Source organism: Petromyzon marinus, chromosome 71, assembly GCF_048934315.1.
Source record: "Petromyzon marinus isolate PM22_M1 ecotype Great Lakes invasive population chromosome 71, UKy_Petmar_22M1.pri1.0, whole genome shotgun sequence".
Classification (NCBI taxonomy): domain Eukaryota; kingdom Metazoa; phylum Chordata; class Hyperoartia; order Petromyzontiformes; family Petromyzontidae; genus Petromyzon; species Petromyzon marinus.
In genome coordinates this window covers 2,182,104-2,195,380 of record NC_133737.1, presented here as the reverse complement: position 1 = coordinate 2,195,380, position 13,277 = coordinate 2,182,104, and the positions used below count along the sequence as shown (strand labels likewise).

The following is a 13,277-nucleotide window of genomic DNA, read 5'->3' as shown; positions in this document are numbered from 1 at the left end:
TAACTTAGCTATTTCAATGCTAAATTATATGCTAATTCCTTTATCAAGGGGTGCCTCTGCGGATGTGTATGCTTTAACTTTTAACATAGCTATTTCTGTGACCAGTCACAAGCTAATCACTCAGCCATTTCAATGCTAAATTATATGCTAATTCCTTTGTCAAGGCGCTTTGTTTCCTCTCACACAGCTTAAAGGTCGTGATCTGAACGTGGCTCTTTCACTTCAGTGCTGTCCTACCAGACAGTCTCGTCCCTTCACCTGATGAAGGCCGCTTGTGTTGTGGCCAAAACGTCGTGAGAATATTATTGTGTTATTTTATTTTATCAATTTATTATTTTATTCTCATTCTACGTTGTGACTTTACCGAAAGAACCAAAGAAGATTATTTTGTATTATTTGATTTTATTTTTTCTACCTACGTGACTTTACCGAAAGAACCAAAGAGTATGAAAGACGTCTTGTCTGCTGATCTTGTTCATATCTCTGTACATCGGTATCCCACATTGCCTACAAATACACACCACACACAATGAACTAAATAGAAACTTGAATGACTTCCGGGGATGGGCAAAGATTGAGGAATCTCTTTCAATGGAGCGAGTTCAGTTTAACATCTCTGTCCGTCTGTGTCTCTGTGCTCCTCTGTGTCTCTCTCTGCCTGTGTCTCTCTGTCTCTGTCTATCTTTCTCTGTCTCTGTGTTCCTCTTGTTTGTGTCTGTCCACCTGTCTTGTCTGTCTGTGTCTGTCTATCAGCGTCTGTCCAACCGTAGTCAACGACTGTCAGTAGCAGCAGGCGCCCGTTCAGCTCCCACGGCTACACGCCACTCAAACTTGCTCCCAACACACAAAGACAAAGATCCCCCGTATAGCTTGGACAGAATGTTGGGGCAAGTGCTGTTAGTGAGCACCTAACACAAAGACAAAGATCCCCGTATAGCTTGGACAGAATGTTGGGGCAAGTGCTGTTAGTGAGCACCTAACACAAAGACAAAGATCCCCCATATAGCTTGGACAGAATGTCGGGGCAAGTGCTGTTAGTGAGCACATAAGACAAAGATCCCCCGTATAGCCTGGACAGACTGTAGGGGCAACTGCTGTTAGTGAGCACCTAACACAAAGACAAAGATCCCCCGTATAGCTTGGACAGAATGTAGGGGCAAGTGCTGTTAGCGAGCACCTATTAAGGGTGGGACGGCACATGAGGGGGTGGGTGACCAGCACCACGCCGGGCCGCCTTTGTCTCCCTAGTGGCGATGTTTACTACACACCGCACCGGGTACTCGTTTGAGGCTGAGTCGACGTAGGGGAGGCTCAGGACCGGTTCAGAAAATCGTCACTGGCGGTGTTGGCCACGAGCGGGAATGGAACTCGGCTGGTCGGGAGCGCAGCGCTCACACGTCACTGCCGCTCCCCTTCTGTCACCGCTCAGCATGACCTCATCGGCGTCAAACGCGAGGGGGCGGTTGGCCTAGCTAGTGACGTCATGTCAGCCACACCCGACAACCGCTCTCTTGAGCGTTACGTCACCTCCGTTCGGCCGCTGCCGATTTCTGTTCCGGTGCCAATCCTTATTTGGGCAAAGCTACGCCCGGTGACTGCACGCTCATTAACATAATGTGTCCGTTAAAGCCGTCCGCTCAGTGTGGGAGGAGAGTGTCTTGTATTCCGGAAGTGACGTCACGTCACCTGCTGCCGCGTGACGTCACGAGGAAACCTGAAGCTGCCGCTTCGTGCGTGAACTGAAATCCGAGGTGAGAAATTCTCATCGCGGTTGTGGTGGTTGTTGTTGTGGTGGTTGTTGTGGTTGTTGTTGTGGTGGTTTTTGTTGTGGTGGTTGTTGTTGTGGTGGTTGTTGTTGTGGTGGTTGTGGTTGTTGTGGTGGTGATTGTGGTGGTGGTTGTGGTGGTGGTTGTGGTGGTTGTGGTTGTTGTGGTTGTTGTGGTGGTGGTTGTGGTGGTGGTTGTGGTGGTGGTGTTGGTGGTTGTGGTGGTGGTTGTTGTTTACCGAGGTAGAGCCTCGCTCTCTCTCGTAGGGATGTCAATTGAGTAGCAGCGAGCATGGAAGCGATGTCCAGGTTGGAACTTTACAGCGCGGGGCCTAGCCACGCAGGGCCTTGCCTCCTGCCCTCGCCTGATCGCGTTTGCTTCAATTCTCTTGCTTAGTTGAGCAATCTTTGTAAGAATGTAATCGACCAGGCTATGCGTTAATTTTGTGTTGACCGACTCTCTGTGTTGCATTGCATTACATTTCCAAATTTTACTCAGTTTGTTTGATTAAGTGTGCTTTCTCTCTGTGTCCTGTTATTATTTACTGCAGTCACCAAAGCTCCAATCTCTCATTGGCACAAGGCCGTAATTGTAATATATTATAATAATTATAATATATATTGGGCGACACACACTGTTGTATATATGTTTTATGAAAATTGATGAAAATAATGAAAATTAAATGAAAGTTGAAATTTGCATAATTTATCCGAAATTTTGTTAATTAGTGTAATTATGCGCATAAATTATACTGATTCGAGAGATAATCGTATTAATTTATGCGAGTGGGCGTGGTTAGGATAATGCAGGTCGTTATGGATTATCAGGTCGAGCCTCGGTGACTAGGATTGTGCTATGAATTGGAATGACGCAATTTATCGTATGCAGTGACGCAGGCGTTGTGAGCATGAATGAGAGAGAGTCGATTCGACTCTGCTCTTTAATTCCGTATTATCGATAAGGATACGATTACTCTCGATTGAACATTACGAATTATGTGTGTTATGGATTATGTGTGGTGATAGTGTGCTTATGATAGGTCCCCAGGATTCAGATCTCATACACAGAACAATATTATGCAGAATTTCAGGAAGAATCACACACAAACCTTCTGCTTTAATCAATTTTATTTCTAGCTAAATTTAATTTTTGGATAATATGAAAACTCAATCTCGGGATTTTGGAATTTCAACACAGCGTTAACATGATACCATCACGATTGCGTTGTTTCACCTCGATAGCGGCACCTGTGGTTAATTCCCGACGCGTAGCGCAATCGATCGGTTGTTGAGAGAGAGATTAAAAACATGCGAACTATTCTATCAAACCTTAACTTTATAATATGCAAACTCGTATACTTGAATTGTTACACAACATGGCACTCGGTCTTTGATTCGTATCCAATCCTTAACACATTCTAATATGCGAAATTATTATGCTTGAAATCGTCAGCACAGTACCACGGCGATGTTCGTTCATTAATTCATCAACGATCATGCAATTAAAGCGTTCGACTGAAATAATTCTGATTGCCTCATCAATGTAACTCAATGGGTGGCGATGTTTTTCGTTATCAGCTAATAGTTGACGCAGTTATCATGAGTCTTGTATGTTTAATGGGAGGGTTGTTGATTTCTTGCGTTGAGCAAACGCCTAGGTTGATTTCCTTGTCAAAAAAAAATGTTTGTTCGTTGTGTAGCGGTGGGGGAGTGAGGAGGGAGTGTGGGGGAGGGGCATACGAACGACTGACAGTTTCTGTCCACCGCTGGCTGGATGAGTCAGCACGACGCTCGCCGTCGTCGCGCCGATGGGTGTTGAGTGCGGGGCCGCTGCCCTCTCAGCCCTGGTGACGCGAAGTTGCGCGCTGTAGCACGCTGGTGGCACGCTGTTGGCACGCGCTGGTGCTGGTGGCACGCTGGTGGCGCGCTGTTGGCACGCGCTGGTGCTAATGCTGGTGCTGGTGGCACGCTGGTGGCGCGCTGTTGGCACGCGCTGGTGCTGGTGCTGATGGCACGCTGGTGGCGCGCGCTCCCTCTCCTTGAAGATGCGCGAACGCGCCCGTGCTGGTTCGCTGATAGCAGTTTCTCTCCACTGCTGGCTGAGCTGCTGCACGCTCTTGCTTGGCGTTGCTGGCCGCGCTCTTTCTCCTTGAAGATGCGCGAACGCGCCCGTGCTGATTCGCTGACAGCAGTTTCCTCCACTGCTGTAGTATCTGACGCTGCACTCGCGGGCGACAGGTCAAGTTTTTCTTCTGCTGAGTGAGCCGAGTCGCACGCGCTCTCTTTGTTGAGGTTGTTGGCGGCTCTCTGACAGCAGGTTTCTTCCACTGCTGTATAACTCAAGTCGCACGCGCTTGGTCACTGGTTTGCTGAAGTTGTTGGCGGCTGCTCGTGCTTTTCCGCTGCTGGTTGAGCCACGTTGCACGTGCTTTCCTCGTGGAGATGCTCGAGCGCTCTCAGCGCTGATTCGCTGATACTTTGTTGGCGGCTGGCCAAGCTTTTTCTTCAGTTGAGTGAGTTGAGTCGCACGTGCTCTCTCTGTTGAAGTGCGCGAACGCGCCCGTGCTGGTTCGCTGACAGCAGGTTTCCTCCACTGCTGTATGGCTCACTTTTGTTGATATATCGCCACTCGGCGATCATCGCTACTCAGCGAGGCTCGGAGCCAGCCGCTCCATGCGACTGCTCGTCCTGTGGACGTCTTGACTCGCTGATCTGTCTTGACTCTTGACTTAACTTCACTGACTTTTGAAAATGCGGCTGACCGTTATATTCAAAGACAATTATCTCTGCGCAGTGGAAAAGGGGGGGGCGGGGTCTGTGTGTGTGAGTTCGTGTGGTTGTACAGATGGCTCCTGCGATAACGATCTGTTTGCCCTGGCGTGAAATTCCTCTCTCGCGCTCTTCGGGAGAGACAAAGGTGGTCGGGAGTACCTATCTCTTTATACTTTCGACTTTATATTTCTCAAATATCATTTGGTCCCATGTTCGCCAAGACTCGTGTTTGTAACTACGTCCTCCCGACACCCCTCTCGGGTTACCGAGGTTCGCATTGATATGATGGAGTTATTAGAAAGAAAAATAATTTTCATCCTGAGTTTAAGAGGTCCGTTTCCAGATTGTTGGAATCCATATCCCTTGGTTCTGTAAGGTTCTATAATGGAATATCGTTTAAGGTTAACACGTTATTATTAATATTATATTGCAATTTTCTTTAAAACTTTGTTTGCCTGGTTGCCATGTGTGGGGTGGGGTGTGTCTCCTCATCAAACCCAGCTGGCTTTTCCAGATGGCCCCTTGTGATAAAGGTGGTCGGGGTTGCTTGGGATATTGTTTAAACTCTTTTGTAAGTTTGCCCGTTCACCTCATTCCTTCTCGATAACCTTTGATGTGACTCGGTATTTTGTCTCCAAGCTTTGTTTTAACAGTAAAAGTATTAAAGGTGAAAATCATTTGATCGCGAATTAATTATTGGATAATAATTCACTGATGTATCTGGTGGCCTGGTCTTGATTGGAGTGAGCGCAAGGACCGCTTACTTTAGCTTATTCTTGTTATTGCATTTTAAATTTGAACCGTTGTTTTAATGACAAAGGAAAAAAAAATATATGGTTTAACCCGTGGGCGTCCTCGTTTCTGGCTTGCGGAGGGCTTCCCTCTGCGTGACCTCCCTTAGGGCACATCAAACTCTTGTTCATCTGGAGATCTTCACAGATAGCTGCTAACATGCTCACCTCGAGAGTTTTATTATTTCTTTATTTTTTAATGGTCTGTTTATGATCGACATCTGGTTTTTAGTGTGCCTGGCTTACGGGTTTTATTGATTATTTTGTTTGTTTGTAAAAAAATATATATAATGCAAATATTATTGTTAATATCAATTTTAGAAAAGGCTCATATACAACAACACCCCCCTCCCAATAATAAAATATGCTCAAAATGTCCCCCCCAATATATTGCTATGAAAATATGTTTTTTAAATAATAATTGCTATGTTAATAAAAACCACAATTTGCTAAACCTTGGCCACAAAATCTGGACTTGTCTTCATATAACAATGCATAGATTTCTGTTTATATGATTGCGTTGTACTTTATGAATCCCTAATCTCTGCCATTACATACTATGAAACAAGAAAAGGTAAAAAAGAAAAAACAGAGCAATGTAATACAATACAATATTAGACATTGTATCAAATAAAACAAATTCCAACCCATGTGTTAGTGAATTTTTAAAATATTTTATGCAGGAAATGGCAGGAAATTAGTTTTCAAATTACATTTTTTTCTGGGGGGGGGGGGACCCCAGACCCCCTGGAAAATTTGGTCCCCCCCCAATGTTGACTCCATGGCTACGGCCTTGCAATGACTTGCTAATTTCTCTACCCCCCCCCCTCTCTCGCTATTTAAGGCCTCGACACAGAGGCGTTGCCTATGTGTGTATCTCTCTCTGTGTGTCTTTGTGTTATCTCTCTCTGTCTGTGTCTCTGTGTCTGTGTTTTGTCTCTCAAATTGAGCAATCTTTGGAAGAACGTAATCAACCAGGTGGGGTGTTGTTGACTGTTATGTTAGCCGACTTTGTGTTGTATTGCAGTACTTTCTAAGTTTTCTAGGTTTGTTTTCTCTTTCATTTGTACCTGATGATGATTGCTTGTGTTGCAATCGAAACGTCGTATGCTATTTGCACACAGCGTTGGTGTACGGTGCTTTTTCTGGAATATTTTGCTGTTTTTTCCTGGATTTTCTATTTGCACAGTCACATAGTCACTTCAAGATGTTTTCTTGTTCGTGTTTTTGTTTTTTGTTTGTTGCGGTTGCACCCGATTCAAGAGCCGAAGGGCTCACAGAGCTATACCAAATAAATGAAACTGAAAATATTATTTTATTTATTTAGTTTTTTTCCACGTGACTTTACCGAAAGAACCAAAGACTATCTTGCTTAAGTTTTAATTTCTCTTCACCTGGCTTGCTACTTTGTTACTTTGTTTTATTTTAAATATTCACAGTTTTTATTTAATTTTTTTACCAGGCCACGCCCGCGTTCAACTGCTGTACTCCTCTTGTTTTCAAAAGCGACCTGCCCACAACAACAATAACAACAAGGTGGGGCTTGTCAACAGCATGGCGGTGTTCACTCTAAACGCGTGGAGGTGTTCACTCTGGATGCGTGGAGGTGTTCACTCTGGACGCGTGGCGGTGTTCACTCTGGATGCGTGGCGGTGTTAACTCTGGACACGTGGCGGTGTTCACTCTGGACACGTGGCGGGGTTCACTCTGGACGCGTTACGGTGTTCACTCAAGACGCTTGGCGGTGTTCACTCTAGACACGTGGCGGTGTTCACTCTGGAGGCGTGGCGGTGTTCACTCTACTTGGTGGAGTGAGGAAGCATTAATTCTGAGCAGGTGAAAGTGGCCAGGCGTGGGTCTGGACACACCACCACCTGTGAACCATGCCAGTGTGTGACAGTGGTGGAGCCAGTGGGGGTGTGGTGGCACGTACTTCCCCAATGGTCCGATTGAAATCCCTAATTTCGATCGGATCATTGGGGTTTATTAGTAACTAGCTTCACTACCTGGCTTCGCCTGGGACTTGGATTCTTGTCTTGGATAAATTTCAAATTTCATAATCCCTTATCTGTGTTGCGGGTTGACGCCACACACTCCATGGTCAATTCCCCCACTCCCCTAAAATACAAAAATATATTTTAATACTTTGTGCATTGTGTCCAATCTGGAAGCTACCCACATTACAAATGTCAAGTTTGTAGCATGTTTGGAAGTATGCTGAACATTTCAAACAGACACAAATTCACAATTGTGTGCAGTTGCGTATTCAGTACACGACTTCCCTGATGGCAAACACCTTCAGCGAGCGTGATGCCTATCACACGCATCGAATAAAAAGCATAGGACAACTCCTTAGTAACAACTCCTTACTTACTAACAACTCCTTACTAACAACTCCTTACTCACTAACAACTCCTTACTAACAACTCCTTACTTACTAACAACTATCATTTTTAATTTGCTGAAGGGGTTGCCCCTCCTACCTGAAAATCCTGGCTCCACCTCTGAGTGTGTGACAGGGTCAAGTTTGTATTTGCAGTAAACTCTATTAACTATATTGAGCACGGCGGTTATATCAAAACAGTTTATTTTAGTTTTCTATGGAACTCTTTGTAAGAATGGAGTCAGGAAGTTATCACAGCACACGTGCAGCTGAAGTCGGAACTGTCCATCCCAGCATTCAAGGACATCTGTGCCTGGCTTCACACCTCTAAGTTGCAATTGAACATTAATTTATGCATTTCTGCACAACACAAATAGTATTATTTTCAACACCCTTTGCTATGTCAGCTGAATTTCGCTTTCATTAATATTTTTTTTAAAGCCAGACAGCCGAAATTGTGTGCTCGGAGTTTTGGGTTAACATTCATTTTGAAGATACGAGGGCTTCCAGGCACGTTTATGACATTTGCCCTCTTATTGTGTGCCATAACAGCCCTTGTGATGAATTTGGGACACTTTTTCACTATATCATGAATATATGAATAAGTATAGACATGTAAGTCACGTGTGACTGTGTGTATGCATTCCTCTGTGCATCAATACTGACGTGTAGATGGTGTGGACATACGTTTTTTTCTGTCTGCAGCTGTCGCTTCCTCTGTTGCTTCCTCTGCAGAATTTGTCTAATGGAGCAAAGGCACTCGGCGCAGCTCGGTACAAAAAGGCAACAATGCAACCTGTGTGCATACAGCACGGATCGTACTGGAAATTTGACCTTGCACCAGAGAACTCACACAGGAGAGAAACCCTTCAAGTGCAGTGCGTGTGGGAAGGCGTTTTCAGTTTCATCTACTCTTGTAACACACCAGAGAACACACACGGGAGAGAAACCCTTCAAGTGCAATGTGTGTGGGAAGGCATTTTCAGATTCATCAAATCTTCATGTACACCAGAGAACACACACGGGAGAGAAACCCTTCAAGTGCAGTGTGTGTGGGAAGGCGTTTACACTTTCATCTACTCTTGTAACACACCAGAGAACACACACGGGAGAGAAACCTTTCAAGTGTACTGTGTGTGGGAAGGCGTTTGCACAGTCACCTACTCTTGTAAGACACCAGAGAAGACACACGGGAGAGAAACCCTTCAAGTGCAGTGTGTGTGGGAAGGCGTTTTCAGATTCATCTGCTCTTGTAGCACACCAGAGAACACACACAGGAGAGAAACCCTTCAAGTGCAGTGTGTGTGGGAAGGCGTTTACACGTTCATCAAATCTTCATGTACACCAAAGAACACACACGGGAGAGAAACCCTTCAATTGCAGTCTGTGTGGGAAGGTGTTTTCACAGTCACCACATCTTCAAAAACACAAGAAAACTCACAAGCATCAGAAGATCCACAAGGAGTGGAGTCTGAAATCAGCTTGTGAAAGTCAAAGTGCTGCAATGAGCCCATCCCTCATGAATCAAGAACTGGAAGAAAATCCCAGCTTGGACACTTTTAAAGGTATAGAGGTGAAATATGAAGAGGTGAAGGTGAAATGTGAAGAAGTGATGGTGAAGAGCGCAGAAGTGAAGGTCAAATGTGAAGATGAAGATTCAACTCCAAAATCGGACCTTCACATCGATGGAGGCAAGGTGAAGCAGGAGGAGAATTCTGACTGCGAGGCAGAGCGAGGCAACTCCCAGCAGTTTGTGGAAGTGGAGGTGTGGGTGGACTTCCTAGACAATACAAAGTCAAATGGAGACCCGGTAGATGTGTAAGGCAGAGACGATGTCGCTCCAATAGATGCACCTTTGTCACAGGCCTTCAATGACAAGAATGTGAAGTTGAACACTCAATTCCTAGGTGCAACCTGCAGGGTAAGAGCGGCCAGTCTTTGTGGACCTGTGGGTTGCGTAGATCTCAAACCAGTAGCGAGAGCCAATAAGCTCCCAAGCATTCACTGTTCTAATAATTGCATTTATATGGTGCTTGCTTAATCGCCTCTGGCAATTCGGAGTTTATTTATCGTATCTCGTCTCAAACACTCGAAGAGCATCCCCAAGTAGCAGCAGCCCCTGTGTGGCACAAGGTGGTGGCCCTGCACCGGCCTGCATGTGGACAAGAGCCTGTCAGTAGGGGGCGATGGTTGATGTGGCGTCTCAGTTGTGGAGTTTGTAGGTAATGTTTAGAATTTGGTAAATTTTGACCCAGACGCCAGCATGCAATGGCCTACTCGTTTTTAATGACAATAGTATGTTGTACATACACTGTTAAGCAGACGGTGTGTATTTTTTTAAAAATATATTCTTGTTAATACGATGTAACCTGATACAGTATATTTCAGTGCAGTAATAAAATTTTGTTAAAATGACTCAATAATTTATAATTAATGCTTGTCTGATTGTGTTCGTACATGTATCATTTTGTCTATAAGGGTCAAACATTGAATAAGTGATGTTAGGACAAAGTGTGTGTTTTGGAAGTAACCTGTACAGATAACTCAGGTGAGACTCATTGTTCTTGTGATACAGGTCAAAGGGTATTTTTGTGTTTTCAGGAAGCATCTTCCTCTGGAGCAACTATTTTTCTTTGAAATAGGGAGCACACTCGGATCATTAATCAGTTACAAGGCATACCACTCAAAAGTTACACGTAGGGGAGATGCATTCTCTACAACACGAATTATAATTTTGTATTATGTGTTGACGTAGATTTTGTCTTACTGGGTCTAGAAATGCTCCTTGCTGATTAACGTCTGAATGTTCGAAACTATCGGTTGAAGCAGCCCGGCTGCTTTTGATACGCTGTGCACCAATAAGAGTCCACAGGTGGCTTGCACTGAATCAATGATGCACTCTCAGAAGGCTGTGCTAGATATAGTTTGTGGTAAACATTCCTTTGTTTCGTGGAGAGATCGATAAATGAAAGATGTCGTGTCTGCTGATCTGCTTCATAGCAAGGAGGTAATTTTAAGAGCACATTTGAAATGCATTTTTGGTACAGATTTGTATTCGGTTACAAGGCAGAGCACATCTAGTAGATACATTCCCCACAACAACACTCATTAGAATTTTTCATGACGTCTTATATGTTCGTGAACGAGGACTAGAAATGCTCCTTGCTGATTAACGTCTGGATGTTCACAACCAAGGGTTGAAGCAAGCCTGACCGCCTGCGGCGCCCCTCACAACCATTTACGGCCTTGGGCCAGGAAAGTCACGAAAAAAATTGCACACGAACGACACCTCCATGCAAGCTCTCGATGCTCCGTTTTGAAGTTTTAAAATGAAACAGCTTAGAATTGTATTGTTTTGAATTAGATAATTGTATTTCTTCATTAAAAGCTTATCTCATTTTACATGTGGAAGACTTATTTGAAAACGACATTTGGTGTGAATTTTCTCACGTCGTTAAGTAGATGGTCTTGCCGGGGATTCGGTTCGATGCGGACTTTCACCTGGTTGGGATCGTGGGATCGAGATGAGGTGACACAGAGATGGCCGTGCGAGAAGACCGCCGTCTGCAGATCGATTCCAACGCGATCGAACGTCTGTCCCTGCGCCTCCACTGTTCATGCAGGGGGTGCGTAGATTTGCAGAGCCCCCTGCATGAAAACGATGGAAAGTACAGCGTTCGTCACAGATGAAGTTGTGCGCTTATATAAAAGAGAGTAGCCAGTGGGTTTTCAAAGTACCTTCGTCTTACAGAAATAAATTTCGCGTGAGCCCACCGCAGTAAAACGATGCTCAGCTGAGCGGGGTGAGCCACGGCGGGGGGGGGGGGTCACCTTATCTTTGTCACGTGCCGTAGCTCACGTGACTTCTGCCGCGACAATGTCTGGATGTTTTCACTTGAGGACGACCGCTCGTGTTGCGATCGAAACGTCGCGATTTATTTTTTATTATTTTATTTTTTCTACCTGCGTGACTTTACCCAAAGAACCAAAGTATGAAAGACGTCTTGTTTGCTGATCTTGTTCATAGCTGTGTACATTGCTTACACGTACACACCACACACAATGAAATAATTAGAAACTAGAACGACTTCTGGGGATGGGCAAAGATTGAGGAATCTTTCAATGGAGCGAGTTAAGTTTGTTCAACATATAGGAATAGGTTTTACCCTTTTAACTGGCACAAAAACTGACACCTTTATTCAAGGCATCATGTTTGCAATGACCACAACACAAGCAGTCAAAATGCAAACAAAAAAGACAACTCTGATAATAATATGCACTGTCTTTGAATTTGATTGGTCCACACCCGAGACAGCTTTTCTTAGAGCCTAGTCTCCATTGGTGTTGGACCAGAAGACGCCAAAAGGCGTACAACTAAAAAAACAGCGCACTATCAGAGTATTGAGGGCTCGGGGTGAGCATTTACATTATGAGACCTCCTTTGCCAGAAACAAGATATAGGAATAGGTTTTACCCTTTTAACTGGCACATCTCTCTGTCCGTCTGTGTCTCTGTTCCCCTCTGTGTCTCTCTCTGCCTGTGTCTCTCTGTCTATCTTTCTCTGTCTCTGTGTTCCTCTTGTTTGTGTCTGTCCACCTGTCTTGTCTGTCTATCAGCGTCTGTCCAACCGTAGTCACCGACTGTCAGTAGCAGCAGGCGCCCGTTCAGCTCCCACGGCTACACGCCACTCAAACTTGCTCCCAACACATAAATACAAAGATCCCCCGTGTAGCCTGCACAGACTGTTGGGGCAAATGCTGTAAGCGAGCACCTATTAAGGGTGAGACGGCACACGAGGGGGTGGGTGACCAGCACCACGCCGGGCCGCCTTTGTCTCCCTAGTAGCGATGTTTACTACACACCGCACCGGGTACTCATTTGAGGTTGAGTCGACGTAGGGGAGGCTCAGGACCGGTTCAGAAAATCGTCACTGGCGGTTTTGGCCACGAGCGGGAATGGAACTCGGCTGGTCGGGAGCGAGGCGCTCACCACGTCACTGCCGCTCCCCTTCTGTCACCGCTCAGCATGACCTCATCCGCGTCAAACGCGAGGGGGCGGTTGGCCTCGCTAGTGACGTCATGTCAGCCACACCCGACAACCGCTCTCTTGAGCGTTACGTCACCTCCGTTCGGCCGCTGCCGATTTCTGTTCCGGTGCCAATCCTTATTTGGGCAAAGCTACGCCCGTTGACTGCACGCTCATTAACATAATGTGTTCGTTAAAGCCGTCCGTTTAGTGTGGGAGGAGAGTGTCTTGTACCCCGGAAGTGACGTCACGGTACCTGCTGCCGCGTGACGTCACGAGGAAACATGAAGCTGCCGCTTCACGCGTGAACTGAAATTCGAGTTGAGAAATTCTCATCGCGGTTGTGGTGGTTGTGGTTGTTGTGGTGGTTGTTGTGGTGGTTGTTGTGGTGGTTGTAGTGGTTGTGGTGGTTGTTGTGGTTGTTGTGGTTGTGGTTGTTGTGGTTGTTGTGGTGGTTGTTGTTGTGGTCGTGGTGGTTGTTGTTGTGATGGTTGTGGTGGTGGTTGTGGTGGTGGTTGTTGTGGTGGTTGTTGTGGTTGTG

At 45.5% G+C, this 13,277-nt stretch overlaps 1 pseudogene; it reads left to right on the top strand.

Annotated features, from left to right (window-relative positions):
• Positions 1-701: 701 nt before the first annotated feature.
• LOC116957264 (uncharacterized) overlaps positions 702-13,277 on the top strand; it is a 28,606-nt pseudogene continuing 16,030 nt past the window's right edge.